A 21,637-nucleotide genomic window follows, 5' to 3' on the forward strand; every position below is an offset into this window, starting at 1 on the left:
GCCACTGTGCTGCAGCCATCCCACCCCCTTCCAACAAAGCATTCCCACTCCCCCACTCCCTCTCCTAGAGGTACTGGTACCAGCAGCAAGACCTCTGCCTCTCTGCCTCCTCTGCACCCTCCTCTATCACCTCCACTGCCATCCAAAGCTAGCCGTCAGTCGCCAACGCATTTGAACGCACTGCCTATGCCCCTAGGGACCGACGGGTGCGTTCACTCAATGAGTCCTGGCAAGGGTTATAGGCCAACATCTGCTGCCCTTCAATATTGTGGACTGCAAAACATTCTGGCAGATGTTGGAGCAGGCCCAAACCAGATGGTGTGTCTCCAGCCCACATTTCATTGCCAGGACCGGCGTCCCTGCCCTACACCAGAACATTGTGCAGAATGTATCACTGTCACTGGATCACTCTGCCAGCGACGGGTGCATCTGACAATTGATGCCTGGACCAGCAGACATGGGCAGGGATGATACATCAGTTTTACAGCCCATTGGGTGTCCCCCTGAGGTGACGGGGAGGGATCATCAGATGTGGAGGCATCTCACTTTGTGGTGCCACCCTGGGGTGTCCAGGGGAGAACTGCTGCTCTCCCTCAAACCACTGTCTCCACCGCTGTTGAGCCCCCCCAGCAAGCATCCCTGTAGCTACACCAGTGTGGGGCGCGTCCACTGCCAGGCCATGCTCCAGCTTGTGAGCTTAGAGGAATAGAGACACACTGGACCTCATGTTCTGGCTGCCCTCCAGGCTCAGGTCCACAAGTGGCTGACACCACGAAGGCTCCAGGCAGGTATGGTTGTCTGGGACAACTGAAGCAACCTCCTCACCACCCTCCTGCATGGCACATGTCCTCAACCTTATGGTACAGAAGTTCCTACGCACATACCCAACGTTGAGCAACATTGTGCAAAGGGTATGGAGGACTGCCAGCCACTTCCGATGCTCCCCAACCACCACTGCGACCCTTTCCAAACTGCAGCAGGACAACAGTCTGTCACCTCACAGGCTGATTGTGGACAGTGTGACACGTCAATAAAACTTTTAAAACAAAAAATAAAATAAAAAAAAAGAACTCCACTCTCCACACGCTGGAGAGCTTGTGGGAGCTGCGACGGGCGGTGAAAGAGTATCTTCTGGACCAAGGCACTTCTGGGCCACTCCCCTACATCACCAATGTGGAGTGGGGGCAGATACACCAGGCCTTCCACATGTTGGCCCCATTCGAGCAGGCAACCAAGATGGTCAGCGAGGAGCATGTCGGCCTCAATGACGTGCTCCCTTTAGTGTTCCTGCTGGACAGGACACTAGAATGCCTGCTTGATGCTGGGGAGAGTGCCATGGTGGAGCAACAAGAAGAGGCAACACTGCTCCATCAAGACCAGGCCAAGGATGAGGAGGAGGAGGATGAAGAATTTGTTAAAGGAGTTTGCTGACATCCAGGAGTCTGGGCCTGGTCAGGAGGGAGAGCCGGTGCTGGGGGCACCATTAGTCCGGGGGTGGGGCGACTCTCACAGGGAGCAGCAGCAGAAGGACGAAGATGTCATGGTCCTGGGCAATGTGATGCCTCCGGAGGGAAAATTAAGTTGAGGGATGATTTTTGGTTGGCCACCCTTTTAGGCCCTTGTTGCAAGGAGAAACTGGAGCAGTTAATCCCAGCCAGCCTGAGGAACAGACAGGCCCGCAGGTTTTGCATACGGGCATCCCTCCGGCTGGCAAACCCTTTGCCTCATGATGCAGTTCTCCCCGCTCATCTCACCCAGCAGGTGGCTTGCCAAAGCAGCTCCAGCCGAGTAGGTGATATTATGGGTAGGATGAGGTTATTCTACCAGTCTGCCTGATCCAGTAGGAGCAGTAGCAGTCACCACCAGTGGCTGGCCCGCATGGTGGCAAATTATATGCGGCCCGTCAGTGCTTCCAACAGCATAAGCACCAACAACCCTATGGAGAACTGGGTAGCCAGGCTGCATACCTGCCGTGAGCTCGCTCAGTATGCGCTGGAAGTACTGTCTCCCCCCCTCTCCAGTGTACCGTTCAGCGTGGCAGGTGGGGTGGTCACCGACAAGCGGACCCGTCTGTCCACAGACTCTGTGGATAGACTTACATTTATCAAAATGAATGAGTCCTGGATCAGCACCAACTTTTTGCCCCCTGCCATTGGTTCAGGGTGCTGAAGGGTCCCTTGTCAATCCCTCTCCTTGGCTCTCCCTCCCAAACATTGTTGTTTTTTAACTTCTGAATCAATTTATTTATCTATTTATTTAGGGATTAATTATTTTATATATTTATTTATTGATGGCTTTATTTATATATTTCTGTATTGATTAATTTATTTATTTATTGATGACTTTTTATATATTTCTGTATTGATGAATGTATTTATTTATTTATGAATTTATGTATTTATTGATGACTTTTTATATATTTCTGTACTGATGAATTTATTTTTTGTATTTATTTATTGATGAATTTACGTATGCATTTATTTATTGATAACTTTAAATATTTCTGTATTGATGAATTTATTTATGTATTTATTTATGTATTTATTTATGTATTTATTGATGTATTTATTTATGTATTTATTGATGAATTTATTTATTTATTGATGAATTTATTTATTTATTTTGTGAATACAATTTTTTTTTAATTAATCAATGAGTTTATCTATTCTTTCCATTCATTTATTAAACCTCTTATTTATGTATTAATTCAATTAACAAATTAATGAAATATAAATATATATATATATATATATATATATATATATGTATGATGGAAAATGAGAATGCAGCACACAAACATTAGGGTGCAAAATCAGGCCAATACGAACTGGCACCAGGGTCCCATTCAATGGAGAAAATTAAAAAAGTCAGTAGCACTCCAATATGATCAAAAAATAAACGTGATTTATTCACCCAGTGTCAAATAGCAGCGACGTTTCAACCGCCTGTTGAGGTCTTTCTCAAGCTATACAGACATGTGCTACGTCAGTGATATATAAAGGTGTAGCAATTCTATATATTAAATCATCCAATTAAGATAAAAATAATCACAATTCATAAAAAATTATCAGTTAAATAAGTACATATCAACCAGCAACAATGTTAACATATGCATGATACATATAAAGTGACAGTGCCGAGTGCAAAAATACATTTTACATAACAATAGTGCATCATCAGATATAATTGATAATTAAAAATTCACGTATTACCAATGTGTGGTGTTAATTAAAAACTTACAAAAACCAGTGTTACATAAACTATCAGTGTCGACGGAGCACAATGGTCTTGAGAGCATCCACATTCAGCTAATGCGCGTGTGCGAGATCCATAGATCTCACGATATCTTAAACGCCAGGGGACTCTATAGGAACCTCATCAAAGATGGCCAATGCTGAAAGTAAATACATGTGCGCATGTCTGAGCAATAGTTGCCACCCAAATCAGGGTCATGTGATCACAGTCACATGATCCCCATCCCAAAATGTAAACATGAACAATGATACATTAAGGATCACAGCGACTAGCAGCGAGCCGGGACTGTGTCAACAGTCAGCGATTCAGTGCTGGTGGGTGGTGGAGGCGCTGCTACGGCTCCCCGCGGCAAAGCAACCCCCCAAACCTATGTCACGCTATATAGATCCAAAAGTAAACAAAATAATATAATATATATTCACATCTATATTAGAGGTATCTCACAGTCAAAACCGGCCGGGTCGGCAGCCAGGTCATCACTGTTAGGGAGATGAAGACTTTGCCACGGGTTACCGCGTCAAACCGTTAACGGTGCCCAAAAGACATCAATCAAATCCATGCATGTAACAACAGGATAAACAGGCACGGTAAAACCACCAGAGCAAGGAGGAAACCGCTACCTCAATGTCTACAAAAAATATCACAGATAATCATATATGAAGGTATACAAAAAATTGCCATCTACAACATGACACATGTATAATACAGTCCTAATCAAAAGTTTAAGACCACTTGAAAAATGGCAAAAAATTATATTGCAAGTATGTTATAAAATGAGTAATTTATTTTTATATTTATTTATATTCAGCTATGAGTTATAACACCCGTGGACACTCTTTGTGTTGATTTGAGCATTGCGGCCCTGCATCAGCTAGCCACATTCTGCTCTTTTTTTGATACATTGTCAACAATTAAAGGATGGCCAAATTTATTTATATATAATACAGTCCTGATCAAAAGTTTAAGACCACTAGAAAAATTGCAAAAAAATCATATTTAGCATGGCTGCATCTTAACAACGTTTCAAGTAGAGCTTCAACATGCATCAAGAAGAAATGGGAGTGAGACAAAACATTTTTTGAGCATTCAATTTAATGAAAACAACAAATAAACTGAAACAGGGTGATTTTCAGCTGATCAAAAGTTTAGGACCACACCTCCCAAAAAAAAAAATGTGTTGGGGAGTGGCTCCTTATTTTGCAATGTGGCAATTTTTTTTACACAAGCTTTTACGCAACTATGCTGTCTCCTTTAAGTCCTATATTAAAAATACTGGGGATTTTTTGTCAAAAATTGATGACCTTTGTGTGTCTGCGGGGGCCAACCTCGTCTCGTTCAATGTGTGCAGCTTGTACACGTTGATAGATCATGAGTTGGGCCTTCAGGCTGTGCAAAGGTGTCTGACGCGATCTGATTACACTGAAGAATGCCAACATTTTATTTTGACATTATTGAAATTTGTGTTGACCAAGAAATATTTTTTATTTCAAGATGATTTCTTTGTACAGTTGCGTGGGACCGCAATGGGGTCCAATGTGGCGCCCACTTATTCCAACATCTACATGTCCCACATTGAGGAGTCATTTGTCTATGGCAGCCACCACTTCAGACATGTTCTGGGGTGGTGGCGCTATATTGATGACATCTTCTTGGTGTGGACGGGCGACACGTTGGGCCTCCTCACGTTCCACGCATACCTCAATTAACTCGACCCGACTGTTAAATTTACTGTCGTAAACTAAAATTTCTGGATACAGAAGTGCAGGTTAATGGACAGGGTCTAACCACTGATCTATATGTGAAAAAAACTGATAAGAATGCTCTGTTACATTTTGAGAGCCATCATCCTCGTTCCATGATTCAGTCTTTGCCCTACAGTCAATTCCTTCGGGTTAAGAGGATTGTGAGGGATCTACGTTTTACTGAAATGAGCAAGAAATTTGCAGTCCGAGGGTATCCCAAGAAACTCATTGCAGAGGGCAAGTTGCGGGCTGATTTAAGCCGGACACAGACTCCCTGCAATGAGGCCAAAGTAGCCTCACGTATTCCTTTTATCTCACAGTATTCTGATGACAGTTCGCAGATTGTGTCTGTCATCAGGCAACATTGGAAGATTATTGGTAATAGCTTCCCTCAGATTGAGCAATTTCAGACACCCCCACTTTTTTCTTACCGCAGGGGGCAAAACCTGGGTGATAGGTTAGTTAGATCTAATGTAGGCAGCAATAGAACCAGTGTGAGGTCATTGTGTGGCTCTACACGGACTGGTTGCTATACATGCTACCATTGTGTGAATTGTTGCCTCATGCTCAAGGGGGACTCTTTCCTTAATCCAGCGACAAATAAGACAATCAAGATTGTTCAATACTTGACGTGTGATTCGTCCCACGTGGTGTACCTATTGACATGCCCATGTGACTCATGGTATGTCGGGGAGAGCATGTGGGATGTTAAAACACAATTAAATCAACATAGAAACTCTATTAGGAAGGAGAAAATGGATTTGCCATTTTCCAAACATTTTAAAGAGGCAGGTCACTCTGAAAAAGATCTTAGGTTCCGTGTTTTAGAGCAAGTGCAGATAGGCAGACGTGGTGGTGACAGGAAGGCTCTCCTGAAAAAGCGAGAATTATTTTAGATATTCACTTTGAATACACTTGATGTTGACTTTAGGGTGAACTGATGGTGCCTTTTTCTGTGTCTCCTGTTGTTCTCCCTCCCTGTTGTAGTCTTTTTGGACATATGTGTTAATAACTATATTTTGCTGTTGTTACACGCATGGATTTGATTGAGGTCTTTTGGGCGCCATTAATGGTTTGACACGGTAACTCGTGGCAACGTCTTCGTCTCCCTATAACAGTGATGACCTGGCTGCTGACCCGGACGGTTTTGACTGTGAGAAACTTCTAATCCAGCGGTGTATCTATATTATATTATTTTGTTTACTTTTGGTACTATACAGTGTGACATTGGTTTGGGGGGGGATGCTTTGCCACGGGGAGCCGTGGCAGCGCCTCCACCAACCACTAGCATTGAATCGCTGACTGTTGACATGGTCCCGGCTTGCTGGTAGTCGCTGTGATCCTTAATGTATAATTGTTCATGTTTACATTTTGGGATCAGCATTGGCCATCTTTGATGAGGTTCCTATAGAGTCCCCTGGCGCTTGAGATATCGTGAGATCCATGGATCTTGCACATGCGCATTAGCTGAATGTGGACGCTCTCAGGAACGTGGTGCTCCGTCGATAGTTTATGTAACACTGGTTTTTGTAAGTGTTCAATTAACACCACACATTGGTAACACGTGAATTGTTAATTATCAATTATATCTGATTATGCACTTTTGTTATGTAAAATGTATTTTTGCACTAGGCACTGTCACTTTATATGTATCATGCATAAGTTCACATTGCTGCTGGTTGACATGTACTTATTTAACTGATAATTTTTTATGAATTGTGATTATTTTTATCTTAATTGGATGATTTAATGTAATGAATTGCTACACCTTTATATATCACTGATGTAACACATGTCTGTATAGCTTGAGAAAGACCACAACCGGCAGTTGAAAGGTCGCTATTTGACACTGGGCAAATAAATCACATTTATTTTTTGATCATATTGCAGTGCTGCTGGCTTTTAGAATTTTCTCTCTCTATATATATATAACATATATATATATATATATATATATATATATATATATGCACTAGAGCAGTAGTGCATGACCAGTCTTTCTTAAATGGCAAGGGAACTTGACCACATTGGCTTTTTGTGTCAAATTATTCAATTCAATAGTTTCAGCCCTAGTATAGTGTAACCCGTAGTCCTCTGTGTGATCTCTGGACACTGCCCTCCATACATAAACAATGCTGGAAAATAGACCTCTCAGATACCAATTGGAACACAGCACTCAACACGCTGCCTACAGCAGTCTGCTCTCAGTTTCCATATCGCGCACATCGAGTCTGGAGAAGAACACTGCGGTAATGCAGCCTTCGGTGCCGTGTGCAGATTCCTCCAAGCCAGAGGGCAGCAGGACTGGCCTGATTTAGCATCCTCCTTTTATCTGTGAGGAGGCATGGTTGCTGCCGCTCGCACGACCCATACATGACCAGCGCCACACACATGCTGGGTTCCGGCCATCGGCAGCACCAAGCCGTCCTCTGCCCATCTGATCACAGAAGCCCTTGCATTCTTCTCCCCCTCCAGACATCGTCATTGTATAGGACCGGATTACTGTACGATTTTCTAGAACCTACAGAATCTGATTTTCTATTTGAAGTCCACAAAAATGATGCAGAGCTGCATTTGTTTTGTGGGGTAAGTTTACTGGCAGTTCTATGTAACTCGAGAACACATGTTGCCTTCAAAACAGACTACAAACTTTGCTCTGCTGGATGACAGTGTAGGTGCTCCACAGTGCCTGTCAGCCCCTACCTGGTGAAGTCTGGCCTGGGCTGTGTGACACTACCCCCCCATGTGTAGCCAAGCCTCGCAGCTAAAGGCTTATTCAGCAGCCTGACCTGCGATCAATGATCCGGGCTGCACACCAGAGGGAGCCGCCGAGGACCCCCGCCAGCAGCCGTGGACCGTGACCAAGTCATCACCGAGGGGAGGGGAAATGATCCCAGCGGCAGAGCCAGGGACACTTCCAGACACGGGCCGAGGCAAGCTTGTTCCTCACTGGCTTCTATGGTCAGACGGGCAGAGAACGGCTGGGTGCTGCCGAGGGTCGGAGTCCAGCGTGTGTGTGGCGCTGATCATGTATGGGTATAATCAGCACACTCGTGGCCGGCTGCGTTACCGCAGTGTTCTTCTCTAGATTTGATGTGCGCAATATGAAAACTGAGAGCAGCCCGGTATAGGCAGTGTGTGGAACTAATGTTGTACTAATTTATTGTGAGCTTTACAAACTTAAAATACATTTAAAAAACAATTTTGTCAAAGGGAAATATTGCATTTTGTATGCATGGGAGCACATTCATGCTCTAGACAAAGAACCTTCTGGTGTCAGAGGTGTCTGAGTTTATTTTTGGTGTTGCCACAATCTGGTAGGGGCCCATTCTTGGTACACATTCCTGCTGCAAACAAAGAACCTGCTGATGTCAGAGGTGTCTAAGTTTATTTTTGGTGTTGCCACAGTCTGGTGGGGCACATTCCTGGGAACACATTCCTTCTGCAAACAAAGAACCTGCTGCTGTTTGTTCCTGCTGAGTTAGGCCAAGCTATGAGTAGACCTTAGACTCAACCATTACCATGTACCTGCTGCTGCTACTGATCATGCTGAGTTATGTGTAGGCCTTATACACCACCATTACCTTTACCTGCTGCTGTCTGTTCTGTTTCTGCTAAGTTAGGCCCAGCTATGTGTATGCCTTATACTACAGCATTACCTTTTCCCTGCTGCTGTCTGTTCTATCCCTGCTGAGTTAGGCCCAGTTATGTGTATGCCTTATACTACCACGTTACCATTTACCAGCTACTGCTGTCTGTCCTGATATTGCTAAGAACAACCAGCATGGACCACTTTTTCACCCTTGGACTTTATCAACTAACGAGTATTATAATTATCTTAAACTGGTGTGCATGCTTCATTTTTGTGCATGTGCTATGTTTATCATATATCATCGATATATATATATATATATATATATATATATATATATACATATATAAAATTTTATATATATATATATATATATATATATATAGTTTGGGGATTTGCTATGGTAGTTAGGATAAGCGGGCGCAGTACAGAGGCAAAATATTAGTTCCTATTTCATACTTCAGTGTTTATTCACACATGAATGCCAAAAACAAAATGTCCCTTTCGCAGTGTTAGTGTTTCTTCACACCCAATGGCAAGTTAATAAAAAAAAAGTCACATTGGTGGCAGTTCTGCCTCAAAAAGTACAAATACAGGCTTTAGGCAGCCTGTTCCACTGACACACGGGTCTCCACTCTCCAGCCCAGCACAGGCCTCAGATCCCAGCACACAGACCTCCTGAGCTCCACTGTCAGATGGAGGTAATCCTCCCCACCTGGCAGTGCTGGCTGTTTTTATGCCTGGCAAAACACAGCCTGGAACGTGGGGAGTAGTCACCAAACGAGCACTATGACTACTCCCAGTAAAAGTCGTCCCGGATCAGATAAGTACCAAGATGTCAAACAGCATAAAAACCGGCTCTTACTCCACCGAGGCCAGGAACCTCGGTTACACGTACCAATCATCCACAATGATTCCTTGTACCTTCTTACATACCTCCCCCTTTGTTCAATCCTGAGGGGGTGAACACATGCCATACAGTATACTCGGGACAGGGCATACACATTTCCCTGCAATTGGCCTGCCGTGTGTTCTACTGAGAACTTAAAGTTTTGTAAGGACAGGAGCCACATGGTGACTCAGGCATTTCTCTCTTTAGCCTGGCTCATCCACTTGAGTTGGGAGCGGTCAGTCACCAGGCGGAATGTTCTCCCCAACAAATAATAGTGGAGAGACTCGAGTGCCCACTTGATGATAGCCAGGCACTCTCTCTCCACTATACTATACTGGGTCTCGGCTGGGATGAGCTTACTGCTGAGGATGACAATGGGATGCTCCTCCCCGTTGATTTCCTGAGACAGTACAGCACCGAGGCCTACTTCGGAGGCATCGGTCTGTACTATAAACTCCCTTTTGAAGTCGGACATCACCAAAACCGGGGACCCGCAGGGCCGACTTCAAAGCGAAGAAAGCTTCTTCCACCCGATCACCCCAGCGAACCTTCACTGACTTGTGTCTCTTCAAGAGCCCTGTCGATGGCGCGGTCACCGTAGCAAAGTGGGGGACAAGCCTCATGTAATAGCCCACCATTCTGTCACGGATGATATTGCAGATAGCTGGAAGTTATGGATAAACATCCAACTGGCTTGATCCCAAACTAAGGAGCATAAAGGTGACCCCTGTAAAACCCTAAGAGCTCACCCTGACTGCTAAGCACATACAAGGGTCTCAGAGGTAGACAATTGTATGTCCTCGTACCTAGACTGTGTGACACCTGAAAACCCTATAATAGTGAGGGGACACGACCACCAGCTCCTTGCACTTAATACGGAGGGAGTCAGGGTCACCTAGAATCAAGCCAGCAAAGAAACACAATACAAGAAAGGACTTATCTGAACAAGCAGTAACAGAAGTCTCCAGCAGTGATCACTTCAATCCAGGAAGTAGTATAAACCGCAAAGTGAGGCAGTATGGGAGGGAATATAAAGGGAGGCAATTAGTGTGAATAGGTGACAGCTGGGAGAAGGAAAATAGATGACAAAGTGAAACCAAAACAAAGAACATCATGCAAGAGGCACAGAAGAACGTCTGCCAGACCTTCTCAGAGAGCTGGCGGTGACAGTAACCCTCCCTCTACGAGTGGACTTCCGGACACTCAGAGCCCACCTTCTCAGGATGGGACCTATGGAAAGCCCGGATGAGATGAGTGGCCTTAATGTCCTCCACTGGGACCCACATCCTCTCCTCAGGACCATAACCCTCCCAATGAACGAGGTACTGGAGAGAACCGCGGATAATGCGAGAATCCACAATCCTAGAGACCTGAAATTCAAGATTACCGTCAACAACAATCAGAGGAGGAGGCAAAGAGGAGGGTACAGTGGGTTGGACATAAGGCACACGTCTCTTATCCGCCACACGCTTTTATCTCTCACTCATCCTCTTCAGATTACCCTGAATATTTTGCCAAATAAATGACAAAGACGAGGAAAATCTCTCATCATCAGGTAAACCAGAAGACCCATCTCCAGAGAATGTCCCAAACTGCGGATGAAACCCATATGCACCAAAAAATTGTGACTTATCAGAGGACTCCTGGTGACGGTTATTTAAAGCAAACTCAGCAAGGGACAAAAAAGAACACCAATCCTCCTGATTCTCTGCCACAAAGCAGCACATATATGTCTTCGGATTCTGATTGACGCGTTCGGTCTGACCATTTGACTGCGGGTGAAAAGCAGAAGAGAACGACAACCGAACCCCCAAGCAAGAACAGAAGGCCTTCCAGAATCTGGAAACAAATTGCGTGCCCCTATCAGAAACGATGTCAGAAGGAATGCCATGCAATTTGACAATGTGATTAACAAATGCTTGCGCCAGTGTCTTAGCATTGGGTAACTTAGGAAAGAGAATGAAATGCGCCATTTTGCTAAAACGATCCACTACTACCAGAATCAAAGTCTTCCCCGAGGAACGAGGCAGGTCCGTAATGAAGTCCATGGACAGATGCGTCCAAGGACAGGAAGGAATGGGTAACGGGAGGAGAGAACCCGATGGCCGTGAATGAGGGACCTTGGCACGAGCGCAGGTCTCACAGGCTGCCACAAAACCCTCGACCGTCTTACGAAGAGTCGGCCACCAGAATCTCTGAGCAATGAGATCCACTGTGGCTCTACTCCCTGGGTGCCCAGCTAGGACAGTATCATGGCTCTCCTTAAAAAGCTTGTGTCGTACAGCGAGAGGCACAAACAACCTCCCAGGAGGACAAAGATCAGGAGCCTCTGCCTGGGATGCCTGAACCTCTGCCTCCAAATCAGGATAAAGAGCAGAGACGACCACCCCTTCAGCCAAAATGGGACCCAGGTCTTCAAAGTTCCCCCCTTCCAGAAAACAACGTGACAGGGCATCAACCTTCACATTTTTAACCCCAGAGCTGAACGTGACAACAAAATTAAACCTAGAAAAGAATAAAGACCATCTGGCCTGTCTCGGGTTCAGACGCTTAGCTGATTCCAAGTAGGCCAGATTCTTATGGTCGGTAAACACAGGAATAGGGTGTCTGGCTCCCTCTAGCCAATGGCGCCATTCCTCAAAAGCTAATTTGATGGCCAACAACTTCCTATCTCCCACATCGTAATTTCTCTCTGCGGAGGAGAGTTTCCTTGAGAAAGAGGCACACGGTCGCCATTTAGCAGGAGAGGGACCCTGAGATAAGACCGCACCCACAACCTCCTCAGAGGCGTCCACCTCAGCAATAAAAGGTAGAGAGACATCGAGTTGTACCAAAATGGGAGTGGAAGCAAAACTCTCTTTGATACTAGAAAAGGCCTTAAGCGCATCTACTGACCAGGAGGAAAAATCTACCCCTTTGTTAGTCATATCAGTGAGTGGCTTACCAACAGAGGAATAATTCAAAATGAACTTTCTGTAATAATTGGCAAAACCCAAAAACTGCATCAGCGCCTTCTGATTCTCAGGAAGCTCCCAATCAAGCACAGCGCGGACCTTCTCAGGGTCCATGCGAAAACCAGGAGTGGAGAGAAGAAAACCAAGAAATTAAATCTCCAGAACCTCAAACACACATTTTTCCAGTTTAGCGTACAATTTATTCTCCAGCAGAATGAGCAAGACCTGACGTAGGTGGTCCCTATGAGTTTTGAAATCAGGAGAAAATTCAAAATGTCATCTAGATACACCAGTACAAATTTCCCCATTAAATGATAAAAACTGCTTTTCACAAAATGTTGGAAGACGGCAGGAGCACTCATCAAACCAAATGGCATAACCAAATTCTCAAAATGACCCTCAGGGGTATTGAATGCCGTCTTTCATTCATCCCCTTCCCTGACCCTGGCTAGGTTGTATGCCCCTCTTAAATCCAACTTAGAAAAAACTTTAGCCCCGACAATCTGGTTAAACAGGTCTGGGATCAGAGGAAGCGGTATGGGTCACAAATTGTGATACAGTTCAACTCCCTGAAATCCAGACAAGGTCTTAAAGAACCATCTTTTTTCTTAACATAAAAAAAAACAGCGGCAACAGGTGACTTCGAGGGTCAGATGTGTCCCTTTCTCAGGCGCTCAGAGATATACAAGCGCCTGAGTACATAAAGTGACTTTTTCAGGTTGGGAGAGATTGTATAAATGAGAGTTTGGCAGATTGGCGCCTGGGATGAGATTAATAGGGCAATCGTACTCCCTGTGAGGGGGTAACTCCTAGACACCACTCTCGAAAAACACATTCAAAAATTCAGAGAGAAAATATGGTACAGTCTTGGTAGAAACCTCTGGAAGAGACACCGTGAGGCAATTCTCTCTGCAAAAGTCACTACAACCATTTATATGCCTTGCTTGCAAATCAATGGTGGGGTTATGTTTAGTGAGCCAGGGTAGCCCCAACACTAGAGGAGTAGGTAATCCGCTTAGGACGAAACATGACATATCCTCACCATGAGCATCACCCACAGTCAAACGAATATTGTGACCTATGCCCTTTAACGATTTTTGAGAAAGTGGAGCAGGATCGATAGCAAAAACAGGTATATCCTTTTCCAAAGTGCATACCTGGAAACCATGTGTTATAGCAAATTGATTATCAATGAGATTGACAGCTGCTCCACTATCTACAAAAATCTCACAAACAATGTTCTTGCTATCTAGCGCCACCCTGGCAGGTAGGACAAAACGGGAACTAGAAGCAAACGGCAAACCTTCAATTTCCGCATCAACCTTGCCAATAGTAGCAAATGGAAAGTTTTTAGAGTTTTTTTTTTTCTTTTTGGTTCTTTATTACCATCAGAAAACTCCCTGAATCCCCTAGAGGGGCAAACATTAGCCAAATGATTTATTCCCCCACAAGAGAAACAAAACCCTCCTCTGAGAGTTGAATCCTCTATCAGAGGCAAGCAAACCCAGCTGCATTGCCTCCTGCTCAGAGGGGATTGAGAGAGACTGAGGCCCCTGAGCACTGAATGAGACTGCTCCACTGTCCTTGGACTGAATATGACATGAATGAGTGGTCTCTCCTCTTTCTCTAAGACTGTCAATACGGACAGCTAGAGACATGGCAGAGTCCAACGAGGCAGGTCTCTCATGAAATGCAAATGCATCTTTCAATCCCTCCAAAAGACCATGGCAAAATTGACTTCGGAGTGCAGCATCGTTCCAACCAGTATCAGCTAACCATCTCCGAAATTCAGAACAATATATCTCTGCGGACTGTTTACCCTGGCATAAAAGACGCATTTTAGATTCAGCCAGAGCAATACGATTCGGGTCATCATATATCTGTCCCAGGGCTACAAAAAATTCATCCATCGATCGGAGAGGCCGTGCCCCCACTGGCAGTGAAAAGGTCCAAGACTGAGCGTTATCCCTGAGCAGCAAGATGATGATCCCCACCCTCTGATCCTCCTCACCAGAGGTATGGGGAAGTAGGCAAAAATGGAGTTTGCAAGCCTCTCTAAAGTGAACAAAATTCTCACTACCCCTGGAGAACGTATCCAGAAGCAAGATCTTAGGCTGTGAACAAACTCCATGAACACAAGCAGAACTGGTCAACTGAAACTGAGACACAGTTTTACGGAGATCTGCTACCTCCAGTGAAAGACCCTGCATGCGGTCAATCAAGGCTGAAACCGGATCCATGCTTAAGATGGTAATGGCGGTTTATATTGTCACGGATGATATTGCAGATAGCTGGAAGTTATGGATAAACATCCGACTGGCTTGATCCCAAACTAAGGAGCATAAAGGTGACCCCTGTAAAACACTAAGAGCTCACCCTGACTGCTAAGCACATACAAGGGTCTCAGAGGTAGACAATTGCATGCCCTCGTACCTAGACTGTGTGACACCTGAAAACCCTATAATAGTGAGGGGACACAACCACCGGCTCCCTGCACTTAATAGAAAGGGACACCTAGAATCAAGCCAGCAAAGAAACACAATACAAGAAAAGACTTATCTAAACAAGCAGTAACAGAAGTCTCCAGCAGTGATCACTTCAATCCAGGAAGTAGTATAAACTGCAAAGTGAGGCAGTATGGGAGGGAATCTAAAGAGAGGCAATAAGTGTGAATAGGTGACAGCTGGGAGAAGGAAAAGAAATGATAACGTGAAACCAAAACAAAGAACATCATGCAAGAGGTACAGAAGAACGTCTGCCAGACCTTCTCAGCTGGCGGTGACACATTCCCAGAAATTACTTTACTTGCCTAGTGGTGACAGGTCGGGCCAATTTCTTATTGCCTCTATTTTGTTTACTTGGGGTTTAATAACTCCACGTCCAATGACATACCCCAGTTATTTTGTCTCCTCTAACCCTATCGCATTTTTTTGGGGTTAGCGGTTTGTCCCGCCTTCCGAAGGGAGTACACTACAGCCTGCACTTTGAGTAGGTGACTTTCCTAGTCAGTATTGTGGATGAAAATATCGTCCAGGTAAGCTGAAGCGTACCGACCATGTGGACACAGCACAATGTCCATAAGCCGATGAAAAGTGGCTGGTGCACCATGCACACCAAAGGGTAGCACCTTGTACTGATACAGCCCATCAGGTGTGAGAAGGCAGTTTTCTCTTTGGCAGCCTCTGTTAAGGGCAATTGCCAGTACCCTTTTGTGAGGTCCAAAACAGAAAAATACCGGGCTTCTCCTAACCTCTCGATAAGCTCATCCACCTGGGGCATGTGATACGCATAGAATTTGGAAATCTCGTTCAGTTTACCAAAATCGTTACAGAACCATAACATCCTGTCTGGCTTGGGTTTTAAGACTATAGGACTGGCTCACTCACTTTTAGACTCCGCAATAATATCTAGTTGCAGCATTAAGAGCACTTCCTCTGAGATGGCTTGTCACCGAGATTCACGTACCCGGTATGATTTTAACTGGACTTTACACTGAAGCTCCGTGACAATGTCATGCTGGATTGTGGAAGTGTGTTCATTGTGTTCCGTCTAATGAACTCCCTGGCCCCCTGAGCCTGTTTAGAGGAGAGGCTGTCAGCAACTTTTATGGCAGCAACCGCTTCCCTTGCATCAGACAAAGGGGCCGGAACCTCTTCCCCTAGAAAACTCGGACGTGGGCTGTCTTCCGTAGAGGTCTCCCTATCCTTCCACGGCTTAAGTAAATTAACATGGTACATCTGTTCCAGATTTCCCTGCCCTGGCTGGTGTACCTTGTAGTTCACCTCTCCAACTTTCTCGAGTACCTCATATGGCCCCTGCCACCTGCCAGGAACTTACTGTCCACGATCGGTACCAGAACCAAAACCAGATCACCTGGTGATCACCTTAAAGATTCGGACCTGAGCCTGCCAACTATAGATCCGACTCTGGGCTTGTTGCCATATGCTCCATAACAAGAGGCAACACTGTCTTTATCTGTTCTTGCATCTGGGTAACATACTCAATAACACTTTTATACAGAGTGGGCTGTTGTTCTCATGCCTTATATTGCCATATTTGGCTACATCCTAGAGACCGCAAGGGTGTCTGCCATATAGCAGTTCAAAGGGCGAGAACCCAGTAGAGGTTGCAATAATCACATGCTGTAAGAGATACAAAATCACAAATATAATATTTTGAATATACTAGGATTGTTGTATATGCTTATTTTTGCAAATATTTTATTCTGAATATTTTATTCTGAATATTTTTATACAGGGATTGTTTTCAATGCTTTATTTCTTCTGTTTTAGTACTGTGATAACCCCCTCCCGTTGTGCTAAACACACGTTCAGACAATACACTGGCTGCAGGGCAGGCCAGCACCTCCAAGGGGTAAAGGGCAAGCTCAGGCCATGTGCCCAATTTGGAGACCCAGTAGTTGCAGGGACTGACCCCTGTCAGTCAGTCCGTGTAGACGTGTGCACACGTACTGCCCCACCATATTGCACTTCCTCATGATGTTCACGATTCAATTTGATATCTGCTCTATCAACTTTCAATGTTCTTTTCTGAGCCTACCATGTTGATCATGGTTATCGGTGAATCAGGGTTCCACGCCGGAGAAAGAGAGACCACATCCAAGGGTGGATTAATTTTTTCTGATTTAAAATTAGAGAGCGGAATTATAGGAAAAATTATTAAAGCGTAAAAGTAGGACAACTTTTTAACGTTTAACCCCTTAAGGACTCAGCCCTATTTCACCTTAAGGACTTGGCCATTTTTTGCAAATCTGACCAGTGTCTCTTTAAGTGGTGATAACTTTAAAACTCTTTGACTAATTCAGGCCATTCTAAGATGGTTTTTTTGTCACATATTTTACTTTATGACACTGCTAAAATTAAGTTAAAAAAATAATTTTTATTTATAAAAAAAATACCAAATTTACCAAAAATTTGTAAAAAATACCAAATTTTCAAGTTTCAATTTCTCTACTTCTATTATACATAGTAATACCTCCAAAAATAGTTATTACTTTACATTCCCCATAGGCCTACTTCATGTTTGGATAATTTTGGGAATTATATTTTATTTTTTGGGGATGTTACAAGGCTTGGAGTTTAGAAGCAAAAAACCCAATTTTTAGGGACGAGTTCAGGTCTGAAGTCACTTTGCGAGGCTTACATAATAGAAACCACCCAAAATGACCCCATTCTATAAATTACACCCCTCACGGTATTCAAAACTGATTTTACAAACTTTGTTAACCCTTTAGGTGTTCCACAAGAATTAATGGAAAATAAATATACAATTTCAAAATTTTACTTTTTAGGCAGATTTTAACAATTTTTTTTCCAGTTACAAAGCAAGGGTTAACAGCCAAACCAAACTCAATATTTATGGCCCTGATTCTGTAGTTTGCAGAAACACCCCATATATGTGGTCATAAACCACTGTACGGGCACACAGCAGAGAACAGAAGGAAAGGAATGCCACACGGATTTTGGAAGGCAGATTTTGCTGGACTGTTTTTTTGACACCATGTCCCATTTGAAGCCCCCCTAATGCACCCCCAGAGTAGAAACTCCATAAAAGTGACCTCATCTAAGAAACGACACCCCTCAAGGTATTCAAAACTGATTTTACAAACATCGTTAACCCTTTAGGTGTTCCACAAGAATTAGTGGAAAATAGAGATACAATTTCTAAATTTCACTTTTTTGGCAGATTTTCCATTTTAATATATTTTTTTTTTTCCAGTTACAAAGCAAGGGTTAACAGCCAAACCAAACTCAATATTTATGGCCCTGATTCTGTAGTTTGCAGAAACACCCCATATATGTGGTCATAAACCACTGTACGGGCACACAGCAGAGAACAGAAGGAAAGGAATGCCACACGGATTTTGGAAGGCAGATTTTGCTGGACTGTTTTTTTTTGACACCATGTCCAATTTGAAGCCCCCCTGATGCATCCCTAGTGTAGAAACTAAAAAAAGTGGCCCCATTTTATAAACTACCTGATAGGGTGGCAGCATTGTTGGTACTAGTTTAGGGTGATTTTTGGTTGCTCTATATTACACTTTTTGTGAGGCAAGATAACAAGAAATAACTGTTTTGGCACCGTTTTTATTTTTTGTTAATTACAACATTCATCTGACAGGTTAGATCATGTAATATTTTTATAGACCATAGACCAGGTTGTCACGGATGCGGCGATACCTAATATGTATACTATTTTTTAATTTATGTATGTTTTACACATTGATTTCATTTTTGAAGCAAAAAAATTATAATCATGTTATAGTGTTTCCATAGTCTGAGAGCCATAATTTTTTCAGTTTTAGGGAGATTACCTTGGGTAGGGTTTGATTTTTGCAGGATGAGATGACGGTTTTATTGGCTCTATTTTGGGGTGCGTGTGAATTTTTGATCGCTTGCTATTATGCTTTTTGTGATGTAAAGGTGACAAAAAATGGTTTATTTAGCACCGTTTTTATTTCAATTTTTTTACGGTGTTCATTTGAGGGGTTAGGTCATGTGATATTTTTATATAGCCGGTCAATACGAACACGGCGATACCAACTATGTATACTTTTTTATTTATTTATGTAAGTTTTACACAATAACAGCTTTTTTAAAACAAAAAAAAAGATGTTTTAGTGTCTCCATATTCTGAGCCGTAGTTTTTTATTTTTTGGGCGAATGTCTCAGGTAGGGGCTACTTTTTTTGCGGGATGAGGTGATGGTTAGATTGGTACTATTTTGGTGGGCAAACGCCTTTTTCATCGCTTGCTGTTGTACTTTTTGTGATGTAAAGTGACAAAAAAATGGTTTATATAGCACAGTTTTTATTTTTTAGGTCATGTGATATGAGGGGTTAGGTCATGTGATATGTTTATAGAGCCGGTCGATACTGACGCGGCGATACCTAATTTGTATACTTTTTTTCCCCCTGTATTTTACCAATTTTTCTTTTTTTACTTTATTTGGGGAAAGTGACGTTTTTGTTTATTTTTACTTGAAACTTTTAATTTTTGGGGGGAAGACTTTATTTTTTCAACTTTATTTTTTCAACTTTATTTTTTTAACTTTATTTTTTCACTTTATTTTTTTTCCCACTTTGGGACTTGAACTTTTGGGGGTCTAATCCTTTACAATGCATTCCAATACTTCTGTATTGGAATGCATTAGCTGTATGAGTAATACTGTGTGTATTACTCATACAGCTTACGGGGCCTGTGAGATCCAGGGGGTTGGATCTGAATTGACCTGTGGTTTGCGGCGGTCACCGATACGGGGGGATCACAGGTTCCCACCCGGCATTGTGACAAGATGCCCGCTGAATGATTTCGTACCGGTACGCCCTCGGTCCTAAGGACTCAGGTACACCCTAAGTCCTTAAGGTGTTAAGCATTGAATGAAAGGATGTGGCGCCGCATTAATTAATAAAAAATGTATTACATTTTATTCCCTGTCAACTATGCAGAGCAGGGGCGAAATTTGAAAAATTTCATCTAACGATGTAATTGACAATTTTTTTAAATTTATGTTCCTGTCACCTATGTAGAGGTGCCCCAGTGACATCCACCATCCATTTCGATATCTTCTCTATCAACTTTGAATGTTCTTTTCTGAGCCTACCATGTTGATCACGGTTATCAGCAAATCAGGGTTCCACGCTGGAAAGGAAGCGTGAGAAAAAGAGACCAAATTTAAGGAAGATAAATTTATAAAAAATGTTGGGATCGAGCGTAAATGTGGGAAAAGCTGTTAAGGCGTAAATGTGGGACAAATTACAGAAGCCCAAATGTGGGCCAAAAGAGTAAAGCAGAAATGTGGGAAAAGCTGTTAAAGCGCAAATGTGGGCCAAATTACAGAAGCCCAAATGTGGGCCAAAAGAGTAAAGCGGAAATATGGGAAAAGTTGTTGAGGCAAAAATGTTGGCCAAAAAAGTAAAGCGGAAATGTGGGACAAATTATTAAAGCGCAAATGAGGTACAACGTTAAAGTTTAAGCATTGAATCAAAGGAGGTGGCGCACATCAATTAAAGAAGCATTTCAGAAATGTTATTCCCTGTCACCTATGCAGAGCAGGGGTATATTAACGTCTAAAATTATACAATGTCAACCCAAGAATGGAACTGAAAAATTACAGACATTTATTAGCCTGTCTACTTGGTAGAGCAGGGGTATATGACAGAAATAAAATTGTTTATTGTCACCCTAAAATGTAAAATAAAAATTATTTAAATGTATTAAACTGTCAACTAGGTAGAGGAGGGGTATATTACACCCAAAAATTTGTGAATTTCACCCAAAAATGTAACAGACATTTTATTTTATTTTTTACATTTCTACTAGGTATAGCAGTGTACTACTGCTATACCGATTAGACAGGTAAAAAAAAAAGAATTTCACCAGAAAATGTAACTGACAATATATATATATATTTTTTTTTTTACTGGTCTACTAGGTATAGCAGTGGTACTTCACACCCCAAAAATTTTGAATTTCAACTGAAAATGTAACTGACAATTTTTTTTATCTCGGTCTACTAGGTATAGCAGTGGTACTTCACACCCAAAAATTGCTGAATTTCACCAAAAAATGTAACTGACAATTTTATTTTATTTTTCGGTCTACTAGGTATATCAGTGGTACATCACAAACAAAAATAGGTGAATTTTACCATAAAATGTAACTGACAATTTTTATTTTTTTCCGGTCTACTAGGTATAGCAGTGGTTCATCACACCCAAAAATTGGTGAATTTCACCGGATAATGCAACTGACAGTTTATATATTTTTTATATTTATTGAATATTATAGTACATACATATGAAGTACATGTTATAAATAAATAACACATTGGATGACAGGAGATATACAGACAAGTTGCATTACATTACATGGATACAAAGATACAATAAGCCTCATATTGGGTAATTGACTCACAATCAATTGAAATACATATCCAAATATGTGTGGGCTTCTCTTATCACCTTAAGAGCACTTAGCGTTGTAAGTTAAATTAATATACTAAGGTATGTAGGTAAAATTCCTATAATTGGCCCAGGCACACCAAGTAAACCCAAAGGAGTTAAACCTACGGTTTTCCCAAGCCGAGATCTCTTCAAACCTGTATATTAGATCCAATTTCTCCGTCCTTTGAGATATGGAAGGGACATCTGATGATAGCCAAAATTTCCGGATAAGGAGGCA

The sequence above is a fragment of the Bufo gargarizans genome, chromosome 5 (assembly GCF_014858855.1).
Source record: "Bufo gargarizans isolate SCDJY-AF-19 chromosome 5, ASM1485885v1, whole genome shotgun sequence".
In the NCBI taxonomy this organism is placed as follows: domain Eukaryota; kingdom Metazoa; phylum Chordata; class Amphibia; order Anura; family Bufonidae; genus Bufo; species Bufo gargarizans.